Consider the following 12,998-nt stretch of genomic DNA (forward strand, 5'->3'; position numbering starts at 1 on the left):
GAAAACCTGGAGAAAAAGCCCACATTGTGTGTGTGTGTGTGTGTGTGTGTGTGTACACACATGTTTATACCTCTCTTTGGATAGGAGTTCCTCAAGATCATAGATGGTGTGTTATCCATCTTTGTCCCCCCAGTTATCTAACACAATACATTATATACACTAGGTGCTCAATAAATGATCAGTAAACGTGTTGCATTTTGGACCAGTGTTTAGGCCCCCGGAAAGCCCTCGCTATCCCATATTTTGAGAACTACTAACATGGCAGGCAACGTGTCTAAGAGCCTTATTGTACTTGGTTTCGAGAATTCTCTGGCATGATGACTAACACTCACATAATCCCAGGCACAATTTTATCAACATAGATATTAACAGGCATACCAGGTCCAGCTGCCACTTCCGTTTTGTACCCAGAACTCCAACAGGCTTATAAAATCCATGCTGTTGGAAGACAGAACGGCCTTAAATTGATTTCTAAACTTGACACAACAATTAGGCAAAAGGGGACAAGGCCCAATACTTTTGAAGCCCAGAGGTTGCCTTTCTGGTTTCATTATGATGCCAATATACACAACACACACATCTTCTACCAGCAGTTCTTCAAGTCAAAAAACCAAAGACCGGAGCTAGATTAAAAATAAATACATGAGCCCCGACTTCCACCCCACCCACAAAATGATCCAGGCAGGAAACTCCCACTTGCCCATTGCTCAACAGAACCCTTGCCAAAGATAGAAACCTCTGGGTGGGGAGGCTTTTATTCAAATACATTCCTAAGGATGATGTTCAGTGAGAGATCTCCTGAGCAGGGCGGCATACCCACCTGCCTGGAAAGACCCAGACTCTGCGTCACCTGTAATGAGCTGATGTGGAATCCCGTAGATGATGGAGCACAGCATTCCCCTCCTCCTCAGCTGCACTGCTGTAATTAGGGCAGGCTTTGGTGGCACAATTTCCTCCTCTGTAGATCGTCTCCACTCATTATGTCTAAATGCTACATCGGACGATCTCGGTTCCTTCAACTACCACGTCCATTGATCTCACGGTAATCTGTTAAATACGATTTTGATCCAAAAACAATGCAGCTAGACTCATGGCTAACGTCTATTGAGCACAATGGGCTAGCCACAAAGCTAAGCACCTTACAAATCATTCATTTAATCCCGCCAGCAACACTCTGAGGCAGACGTTCTTCTCGTCATCCTCACTTTAGGGAGAAAACTGAAAACAATGAAGCCTACATCCCTGACTTTCCAGGCTGGCGCTTTCACTTTATGTAACGTTGCTGTAGCAAATGTCACCAAACACTTGGCTTCCTTCATTCCAACAATTAATTGCTTCCAAGCCACCTGGGCAAGAACCCTCACCAGTTTGGAAGCCAGGGAGGACTTTCTGGATGAATCCAAAGATGCAGCAGTCTGCAACAGGCTGTTACCTGAAACTCTACACGCCTCTCTGTATGTCACCCTACTACACTGTCTATCCGTTGAGTGTTCCAATGTTGATTAACTGATGAGAAATGCTTTATTTGCCTGTGACAAAGCTGCACGTCAGAGGAGTTTTCCTTGAACGGCACCTAGCTGGTACTCTACTAACAGATAAAAGATGTCTGATGATGGAGATACTTAGAAAAGCTTTTTCAGTTAGCAGGCCATGAGGTCACACATCTTTGTGTACTTACAAACTTGGCAGTTGTAACTGTAGCCATGATGAGGCACAAAAGAAATGCCTGGAGACGGGAAAGAGCGAATGAGTTTTCTTTAAAGAACCCCTAAGAGCATTATACTAGACCGTCATTTTTAGACATCTTAAAAGGGCAATGGTGTCAAATCAGGTCTCCTAACAAACTCTGAGTATGTTTATCAGAAGACAGAAGGTGGTTGAGAGAGATAAGAGAGAGAAAGTTGGTGATAGCCAAAAGGGAGGGACCAAAGATGGAAGGAAATAGTCTATTGGACTGGACTAGCACGTGAGAATAAGGATAATACCTACTCTGCTGAGAAAGAAGAGGAAGAGGAAAGAGGGGATGGAGGACATATTTATAATAATGAGCTGATGACCCTTGATGGTCTCTCTTCGCTGCTGCAGTGGGGAGAGCCAGAGGTTCATTGTTCAAAACGTGGTGGGTGGGTGGGAGTTGGAAAAGAGACCCAATTTTAAAGATAGTTGCTGTGGATTGGAGGAAGCAAGAGTGATACTGTTTGGTATATAATAGGTTGTGGCTTTAGTTAAAACACACAAATTTGTAACAAATTATGGCTAAGGCTCTCTCTAGAATGCTCTGTGGACCCTAAAGTGCAGAACTCTGTGCATTTGTGGCAGGAGGGAAATCGTGGAGTGGAAAAGGATGAAATGGAGCCAAACCCTAGCCTTAGTAGGAAGAATAGTTAGAAAAGAACTATAGTCTGAGGAGGCAAGAAGAGTTGAGAACCTGGATACATTCATTTATTCATTCCACAATCTTATCTTGAGGACCTATTGTATAATGATCACCAGCTAGTGTGGCCATCTAAGGATGAATGAGATCCTGCCCTACAGGGTATCACGTGACAAGGGTGTCATCAATGCCATGGAACACATGTATACGCATCCGCTTCAGGAAAGTTGGTTCTTCGTGGCTCCAAGTCTGTCTCACACTCAGATACTAAGAGAATCAGAGAGAAAAGCTTGAGTCATTCAGATCGTGGGTAGATCCAAACAGTCAAATGATGTACGACAGAGAAGAACTATTCACATACACAGAGGCCAAAGGTCGTGAGAGGGTGAGGGACTGGGAGTGGTGTATGATCCTGGGAGAGATGATTGGGATTCCGGAGATATGGGCATTCAAGCTAAATCTAGCCATTGGAGAGGAGATTCCTTGAAGTCAGAGAAAGGCTATAACTTGGTGTGGGGATTAAACTCTCTGGCCTATCCCTCACCATCTTCCAGTCATCATATGGGATTGCAGGTACCTACCTAGAATCGTTTGGGATTAGGACAGTTTTAGCTGAGGGAGTCAAAAGAGAGGTGTAAAAATCAGTGGTTCAACAGCAAGTAGGTCAGCAGCCAGGTCCATGTAATCTGGTGGGCCTAGGGCCAGTATTAATATTTTTATTGATACTTCTGGAAGGACGAATCAGGACCGCATACATTAATTTGATGAATAACACAAACACAAAAATAGTCTTGACCTGTTCTCGGTGATCATTTATTGTTTGGGTGCTTACCACCTACCTTCCCCACAACAGACTATAATTTCCTTTCATACAGGCATCCCTCGCTTTCTGCAATAGTTGTGAAACACGGACCACAGCGGAATGCAGGCCAATTAAACTACTCTTAGAAGAGGATAGAGTGCAGTTCTTCTGTAGGTAATCCTGCCCAAAGCGCGTCCCACCTATACACGGCCTTGGTCTAGCTTTTCCCTAGAGGTTTCTCCAAGGAAGTACAAAGAAACTGGAGAGTTGAACCACGAGGTAATAGTGGCTAATGTTTTGTAACAAAAAGTTGGAAAGATCCAAGTTTCAGGTTATTCAATTCAAGGCAACAGCACAAATGCTCACCATTTAAAGATTAGCACTAACCCCCACCCCCCCCCCCCTTTCATGAAAACGGAAGAGTGGAGGCGGGACCCGCAGGGACTCTTGTTCAGTGCACATCTACCTCGTACCAAGTGCTTCGTTTGACCGCATTGCCTCACTTAATCCTCACAACAGTCCGGAGAGATCGGGACCACCACCCTCCAGGTCACAGAGGCGCCCAATGGCTAGGGAGCCAGGGTAGGAAATGACACTGAAAATCAAGGCCGACCTCGAAGCGCATCCTCTTTCCCTGACCTATGCTGCCTCTAACGTGAGCAGCTTTTTGCTTAGGTAGGGAGGAAACGTTCTTCATTGAACACCGAGCACCATCGCAAAGCAAGGCACGGGCTTCGGAGCAGTCCTGGGCCACCGCTATTGCGCGGTGAAGCAATGCTCCCCAAAGAGTCCCAGACCACGAGGTGGACCATCCCTCCAGAATAATTAACCCCGGGGTGAGGCTAGTGTTTCCGAAGCCCAGGTTGAAATGCAGATATGTGACCCGGGAGGACGGACTCGATCTCTCCATTACACCTAATGAAAGAGCTGGCCCTGGGAGAACTTGACCCGACCGGTCCAGGAGTTGGGAAAGGCGACGCTGCCCTCCCCCCTCCCCCCCCCCCCCCGCCCCCAGGCACAGGAAGGCAGGTGGGGTGGGCGTCTGGACTGCTGGAATCCCTGGGAGAGGCCGTGGGGCCGCAGCTGAACTGACAGCAAACTTTGACTTCTGGACAATTCTCTGGGAAGGGAGCGGGGAGCGCATCTCGCTCCGACAGGTCCCCGGGTCCGCGCGCCTCCCGCGGATGGGCCCCGTGCCACTGACCTGGGCCCGCGCGGCCGCCCTGCTCCCCCGCCCCCAGCGCCGCCCCCCTCCCTCCGCTCCCCGCCGCGCCCCTACCGCGCCCCCGCCACGCCCCCGCCCCGCGCCCGCGCCCCCGCCCGGGGACTGGGCATGCTCAGTCGCCGTCCGCGTCGCGATCCCCGGGAAACCTCCGCGCGCCCTCCGCGGGCGGCTCTCGGTCGCCTCCCCGCCGCCGGCCGCCCGGGCGCCTCCCGGCGGGCTCCGCTCCCCGCGACCCAGATTCCGGGCCCGCCCCCGCCCCGCCCGCGCCCGCCCGCAGCCAGTGCGGCAGCCGCGGCCTCCCGGTGCAGCCGCGGCGCGGGGGGACGGACGGAGCGCGTGGAGCGCCGCCGCCGAGGGCGGGGATGGAGACCCGGCCGCCGCGCGCTCGGACCTGCTGAGCGTCCCGCAGCCGCCGCCGCCGCCGCCGCCGCCGGGAGCCCGGTGAGTCGCCGCGCCGGGGGCCGACCCCGGAGAGGCAGGGGCGCGAGGGGCGAACGCCCTTGGGGAGGAGGGACGTGGTGACGGGGACGCGGCACCGTGCGGGGCGCAGCGGCGAGGTAGGCTCGTGGCCAGAGAGGGGCTGGGAAGGGAAGCACGCCCGGCCTCGGTGCGGGGGCTTCGGGACCGAGATCCTTCCCCGCAACCTGCCCCCCGCAGAGCCAGCACCCGGGGGGGCGGGGCGCGGGGCCGCGCGGGAGGCCGTTTGCGTTTCGGCCCAGGCGCGGGTCACCTAGCGACCGAGCGAGGGCTCTGGAGGAAGCATCCCCGGCGGAGGCCGGAATGGGGGGGGGGGGGGGACGCCGAGGGCGGCCTGGGCCCCGCGAGCGGCAGACACGGGGTCCTGGGGCTCCCCCGGGGCCGTGCGGGGGCCGCGGGCAGCGGGTCGGCCTCGCCCCGGTCCCGGAGGGGCCGCCGGAGGGGCCGGCGCGCCGCACCTCCTGCAACTGCCGGAAAGTCCTTAGGAGAGCATCGCTCCTTCCCAGGCAGGTGGAACCGGGGAGCGTGGCGGCGGCGTGTGCGGTCGTGAGTGCCTTTCTCCCAAGTGCGGGTACGGGTGCGGGCTGCGCCTGCCCCACCTCCGAGCGGAGGTCGGGTAACACGCCTTATGAATATTTCAGGGGCGACCTCGCAGGCTCGCCTGCTTCAGATCAAGTTTAATGAATGTGGTGCTGAGCCTCGCCGCTCTCTGCACGGGCAGGTGGGCGCCCCGTGCCCCTGCGCTTTCCCAACAATCCCATCCCCTTTCTCGCACCGACCAGGAGAATGACGCCACTAACCCCCGGTGAGCTTTGGAATGGGACCACAAATCGCGTGTGTCATCTGGAGACTAGTTTTGGGCAGGCATCCAGGCATTGTTCTGCATGCCTGCAGTGTGTGCGTGTGGTGCCGGTGGCTTGACAACCGTCCTTAACCGGAGCGGCCAATATGGTGGAAAGCAGGTGCTGAGCTTGTGTCGGGATAGACGTCTTAATTCATTACCGTCTTGTGACACCCGGTGGCCACGGCGGACTTGGTCACTCTCTCCCTCCAAGTTGAATCCGAGAACAGTCTAGATGAAATTTTGAGGCTGGCACACTCCGTATCCGTCCGCTTAGGGAGCTGTTCATCCCTAATGCTTTCTTTCATGGGAATAAGGAGTCAGTGTCTTAAGTAACGAGCAATCGCTGTCAAGAACGCTCAAACAGGAACACATTAACGTAGGAAACTTTCAGGACTGGAACAAGCTGTTCGTTTAACTTCCATTGCACCATCACCTTGGGTCAACGGCACACAGGGCAGTCGGTCCTCTAAAATGGTACTCACTCCTTTGCAGAAGAAACCTGCTTTTCCCTTCCTTAGAGAGACAGGTATGTCTTTTAAAACGACCTGCGAGGCATTCTGCTAACCAAGATTTCAAGCCTCCAAGATTTACAGGATGCTGAAAGAGGCGACTCTTTTCGCGTTCCAGCCCGTTCGCACGGAAGCCCAAGCGCCTGGGTTTACAGATGCTTCCCAATTGGGGAAGGCTTCTCCAGCAAAGACACACACACACACTGCGGTTAGATCACGGGCTCCACCCCCGCCTGCCAGGCTGCTTCTCCCCAGCCTGTTAGTGAGGACAGTCTGTCTTCGGGTGTCTGATTCATGAACAACAGAAACCCCAAGATGACTTAGGTATCTTCAATATTGTCTTTTGCTGGTTTAACTGAAAATATGAAATATTTAAAAACTGTTATTAATACATGTAGCTAGGACTTGACTCAGGCATAGTGATAATACGAATATCAGCTTCCTAAGAGATTTGGAGGAGTACCACCGTATTCTTAATAGATATTAGAAAGGAATCATTCATAGATATTAGAAAGGAATCATTAATAGATATTAGAAAGGAATTCTATAAATTGGCAAAAGAAATGAACACTTTATATAATAAACAGCACTTGCTAAAGTATGTTGCTGAGATGTCCAGAAAGAAACCCAGCTGCATTAACAGACACAGAATCTGCCCAGTTGAGAAGTTTGCAGAGTTGGAACACAAATCTCCAAGCGCTCTAAAGCATTCCTTGAGTCCTCTGAGAATTTTTAAGGAGTCACTGGTAGAGCGGTCAGACTTAGCAAATAAAAATACAGGCTGCCCAGTTAAATTTGAATTTCAGATAAACAATGAATAATTGTTTTTAGTGTAAGTATGCCCCCTGTGACATACTTATACTTAAGATCCATATTGTTTACTTGAAAATCAGTTTTGACGGAGCAGCTTGCATTTTATCTGGCAACTTTAGTCACTAGAAATTTCTCACTCCTCATTTTTGGGTCATGTATGGGTTGAAAAAATAAAGTGGAGCAGGAATCATATGCTGTTCTGCAGACAATCTGGGACAGGCTCAGTTCTGGTTCAAGCTATTGAAAATAACTCATGCTGAAAAGTTAGTAGTTTCAGTTCAACACATAGCTGTCGAGTCCCCCTGCCTGAGCTGCTCGTGAGAGGTGCCAGCTACAGAGTGGGGGAAGTGTGTGTGAGGGGGCGTCCACATAGAGACCTGAGGCTTGCTAGGGCCTGTGTGTGTAGCAGCCTGAGAGCCACACGGAATTCTGCTGGGCAGCTCCAGGCAGGGAGTGAGAAGACCAGCACGTTGGACGGGTCTGGCCTTGAATCAGAGAGTGAGATCTTATCCTTATCCTGGGAGGAAAAACACCCCTGGGCTTACACCTTGTGGAGGGGAGCTGGGCCGGAAGTTGAAGGACTTTACCTGATGGCCTCAGCTGGAGGACGGAGTGGCCTGCTGACAATGAGGAAAGTAAGAGACGAGAAGGGGATTCTAAAAGAAAGACTTTAAATAGTTGGGGAGTTGGGGACTGGAGGGAGCAGTGGGGACAAATGCAGGGATCCGGAAATGGTACCTGGACGAATGCATTTTGCTGCATTTAACAAAGCAGTTGGTCTGCCCTTTGATTAATACCCAAAGTGCTCCTTCACTGTTCCACCACCATCCTGGTTTCTTCGGGTAAAAAGTCATTGTCGAGTAATACTGGAGTATACTATTTATATAGTGTTTTGTATACAAGTAGATCTTAAAGTGTAATATTTGAGATGTTGATCGATATTCACTTGCTTCTGGCACAAATTCCTGACACAGGATTAGCAGGTGTTTTAGCTTTAACAAATCTATCGCCTCAAGAAGGAAAAGATACTAAAGGGCAATGACTGCGTGATGTGGTCCAGCTATCTTTAAGGAAGCAGATTCTGATGGTGGAAAGAATGTAGGTTTTACAGAAATAGATTCTGATGGTGGAAAGAATGTAGATTTTACAGAAATAGCACTATGTGAAAATGACCAGATGCTTGTAGTACCAGAGAGTTCCCGCTCAGAACATTCCAAATGCAATTAATTCCGAAAAAATAGGACACCACTTAACATTCGCGTCTTCGAAAACCCAGCGGGCACTTTCACTATTGATCATCAGCACAGGAAGTTTCCAGAGAAGTTGAAGATCAGACCAGCACAGGCCACGTAGAGAAGTGTTACTCATATCTTGAAGGTTCCAATGTGCCAGTCTCAAGGAAATGACACCAGAGTGCCATTCGAGATTGCGCTTGTCAACAAATCTGGTTTGTCAACCATCTTCAGAAGAAGCTCCTATGCTTGAGTGTCCTCCATATGGTTACGTTTCCACTTCGTATTTTATAATAAGTTCTTGAAAATCACAAAAATCACTCTATGCTGAAATGTATAATGAAGTAGTTAATTAGGATCTTTCTTATCAAAGGATTATTCTTTAAAATAGAGCCAAAAAAATCCTATTTCAGGTATTTGTACCGTTCCTCTTTGTAATGTCTACCAAACACGTCTTGCCTTATCATTCTTTTTATTTTTATTTTTTAATGTTTGTTTATTTTTGAGAAAGAGAGAGACAGAGCGTGAGCAGGGGAGGGACAGAGAGAGGGAGACACAGAATCCGAAGCAGGCACCAGGCTCTGAGCTGTCAGCACAGAGCGCCACGCGGGGCTCGAACTCATAAACCGCGAGATCATGACCTGAGCCAAAGTCAGACACTCAACCGACTGAGCCACCCAGGCGCCCCGTCTTGCCTTATAATTCTGATAGATGAGAAAAAAAAGTGATCTAGCACATACTAAGCTTGCTAAAATTTCCAGGCAGTTAGACCACAGGTTGTTTTTTTCAGCAAGATTTCACATGGATATGGCTTATTAAAGAACAGCTTACTGCAGTGGTCTCTAATGACAAGCTTATGTGCACGATCACCCCAAGAGAGCTTTAACTGAAATTGTGTGCTCAGTTCACAGTCTAAGTCCTCAGTAAATACTCTGAATTTAAAGAATCTGAAGACAGTGTGTTCTTGCATCCCAAGAGCTTTTAACCCTCCAGCGCACTTCTGCTGACCACAAGCAAGTCTTATTTTACCTCATTTCTGTGCCGTGAAGTGGAAGATATGCACATTTAGAAAAAGAAAATCGTGCCAGCTCCAATCCTCTATGTCTATAAAATAGATGCTAACTGTGACTACTGTTCTGAGGGATAAATAATTTCATTTTCAGCATAATTAGACAATCTGTGTATTGTCTGTGTACCCTCCGATGTTTTAGACACCATCAAGATAATTCACAATTTGCTGTTTCATTTTTTGCTTTTTTGGTACAAAGCAAGATGATTGTGGTAAATGCTTAAGAAGGACTCATTAAACCCCTTTAAAAAAATCAGTCTCAAACAAGCTAATAACTGCAGAATTCAAAGGTCTTTATATAGCTTTTAAATGTTGTTTCCCTCTTAATTACTGGTATTAGGACTTGGTTAATTAGAAGTCTTGGTATAAGAGCTTACTTCAGCTGCTAGAACTCTCCCCCCTATTTCCCTCGTACAAGTAGATGGCAAAAGGCTGTCATGTGTTTTGAAGGTTTCATTCATGACGAAACAAATAATTTATTTATCCCACAGCTGTTTTTTGGCTTAGCTTATATCAGTGACATCATAAACTCTGTTTCCTATTTTTTTTATATCACCACTTGGCATTATAAATATTTTAAGTGTGAATCCATCTCTGCAATGAATTTGCTGCACAAGTACCTTTCTTCCTTTTTCCGTTAGAAGAAGAGTAAGAATGTTCTCCCCTTCAGAATTTAGAAGACAGGTTTTCTGAAGATTCTACATTCCAGTAGAACACTTAAAAAGTTTATTTATCTTGAAAGAGAGTGAGAGTACGCAGGGAGAGGGGCAGAGAGGGAAGGAGAGAGAATCCCAAGCAGGCTCTGAACTGTCAGCGCGGAGCCTGACGCAGGGCTCCAACTCACAAGCCACAAGATCATGACCTGAGCCTAAATCAAGAGTCAGACGCTTAGGGGCGCCTGGGTGGTGCAGTCGGTTAAGCGTCCGACTTCAGCCAGGTCACGATCTCGCGGTCCGTGAGTTCGAGCCCCGCGTCGGGCTCTGGGCTGATGGCTCAGAGCCTGGAGCCTGTTTCCAATTCTGTGTCTCCCTCTCTCTCTGCCCCTCGCCCGTTCATGCTCTGTCTCTCTCTGTCCCCAAAATAAATAAACGTTGAAAAAAAAAAAATTAAAAAAAAAAAAAAAAAAGAGTCAGACGCTTAATAGACTGAGCCACCCAGGTGCCCCTCCAGTAGAACATTTCAATTTTAATTAGATTTTCTTTGGCCTTAGAATCCATTTAAGTTAGCAAAAACTTTTAAAAAAATTGTTTTTACTTAAGAAGTTAAATCATACATTCTCTTAAAATGGTAAGCATTTGTCAAAGTTGTTTTAACTAAAATGTGTATTATGCACATCGCTAGTCATAATTTTTAAAGCCTGTATTAAAATGCCTAACATAGAATTTTGACTTTCATATTGACTCATGTGTGATGTGTATGCAGCCCAACAGTAAACCCAGTATATAAAAATCAAGACTTAAAAAAGGATTGGGGTTACAGTTTTTGCTTCACTGAAGAGTTCTTTGTTGTATCAGAAATTTCTCCTACTACTTTAAACTGTGGATAACGTAGTGTGTTTAAAATAGAGCTAGACCATCAGATTTTTATATCTACAACATCCTTCTGGAAAGCATCTGTAAATGGGGCTGTGGAGTCATCTTTGAGGGGGAGAGGCAGAAATAAGGTCTAGGATGTGGTCTAATAGCTGGGTTGACCAGCTGTACCCAAAGAATGTTCACAGGCGTGGAAGCCAACATGGTTTCTGTTGGCCTCAGACACCGACATGTCAACGTTTTATCAATGACTCAGGTATACTTGACCATATGCACATTAGGTTTGCTGATGTTGCAAAGCTCAAAGCACTAGTGTGTTTGAATGACAATCTTTTTTTTTGTTTTTTTTGAATTTTTGAAAGAGAAAGAGAGAGAGAGCATGAGCAGGGGGAGGGGCAGAGAGAGAGGGAGACACAGAATCCGAAGCAGGCTCCGGGCTCTGAGCCGTCAGAGCCTGATGTGGGGCTCCAACTCACACACCACAAGATCATGACCTGAGCTGAAGTCGGACGCTTAATGGACTGAGCCACCTGGGTGCCCCTGAATGACAATCACTATTAAATCTGATATCCCTGAGCCCAGAGCAAGGGCTGAAACTAAGACTGTACTTAAGAAGAAATGATGTTGTCAGAGACTCTTAAACATGGAGAACAAACAGAGGGTTGCTGGAGGGGTTGTTGGGGGGGGGGGGTGATGGGCTAAATGGGTAAGGGGGCATTAGGGAATCTACTCCTGAAATCATTGTTGCACTACATGCTAACGAACTAGGATGTAAAGTATTTTTAAAAAAGAAGAAAAACAGATGTTGGCTTCATTTAGGATGTAAAATCAGTTGCCCAAGGATATGGGAGTGGCAGTCCTAGTTAACAACAGTTTGGGTTGTAAAAAGTAGTTTTAGTTCACTTGAGTATTAACCAACAATACAAAAGAAATCAACGCTATCTTTGGTTAGACTCAGAGATGAATAGAGTCTGTATCAGAAACACACAATATAACACACTATACTCAAAATGATGCATGGCGAGGGGCGCCTGGGTGGCTCAGTCGGTTAAGTGTCCGACTTCAGCTCAGGTCACCATCTCGCAGTCCGTGGGTTCGAGCCCCGCATTGGGCTCTGGGCTGATGGCTCAGAGCCTGGAGCCTGCTTCCGATTCTGTGTCTCCCTCTCTCTCTGCCCCTCCCCCGTTCATGCTCTGTCTCTCTCTGTCTCAAAAATAAATAAACGTTAAAAAAAAAAATGATGCATGGTGAGCTACCTGTCAGGGATGTAATAAGAGGGACTCTCTCTGTTGGGCTGGACGCTGGCACCCATGACCTCAAAAGCACCTCCTAAATCTGATTATGCACTTTACACTGAGCTCCCAGGCACTTCTACGTGAATCTGCCAATGTCTAATTCAGCCTGGTACTATTTATGTAATATGTAACTATTATACATCCTTTTGTTGATTTATAATATCTATTCTTATTCTTTCTACTTAATGATGATTCCCTAGGTAATTAATCAATCATCACTTAAAGTAAGCGCCTCCATTCTGTGACCACCTCGGGTTCAATTTAAAAGGCTACTTACAGGTATTCTTTCATTACCTAAGATCAGAATTGAAATTCTTAGTTCAAAAAGGTATGTATACTGAAGAGCCATACAATGGGCATGTGTCCAGGCTCTAAAATAAAATCGCACAGCACACCTAATCAACTCAGAGACGGAAGGCGAGCATGTGCCCCCCCTGTTCTCTCTGTGTACTCACTACTCCGCACTGTGTTTTGGCTTTCAAAGGTATTTGTTTATAGTGTAGGGCGGACACTTTTCATTCCTTTTGAACACTGCCTTCTGAACCCCCTTCCCGTGTTGGGGGCTGTCCTACATCATAAGGCAGAGCCCACCCCCCCACCATAGGAGCTAAAATGCTGATACATCATCCTTGCATTCTGGGCCCATGACCCAGACCGTGCCCTGGGGGCGGCTGTTCCAGACAGCAACACCCCTTGGCCAATGCTGGGGGACAGCGGTGTCTGCTCCAGAGTCTCCACACAGTGGCATCAGAAGTATCTTTACTGGACCAGCTCCGTGTCATCATTTCAAGAGTTATTTTTGGCTATCTAACCTCTAAACCTAGTT

The 12,998-nt window shown here is 47.9% G+C and overlaps 1 protein-coding gene across 2 annotated transcripts in view; it reads left to right on the plus strand.

The window, feature by feature from the left end:
* Positions 1-4,744: 4,744 nt before the first annotated feature.
* ELMOD1 (ELMO domain containing 1) overlaps positions 4,745-12,998 on the plus strand; it is a 65,446-nt gene continuing 57,192 nt past the window's right edge. For both annotated transcript variants that reach the window (XM_043579239.1, XM_043579240.1), the window contains exon 1: positions 4,745-4,842. The gene's annotated coding sequence lies outside the window, so the exon portion shown is untranslated. The remainder of the gene's footprint in view (positions 4,843-12,998) is intronic.

The sequence above is a fragment of the Prionailurus bengalensis genome, chromosome D1, assembly GCF_016509475.1.
Source record: "Prionailurus bengalensis isolate Pbe53 chromosome D1, Fcat_Pben_1.1_paternal_pri, whole genome shotgun sequence".
Taxonomy (NCBI): Eukaryota; Metazoa; Chordata; class Mammalia; order Carnivora; family Felidae; genus Prionailurus; species Prionailurus bengalensis.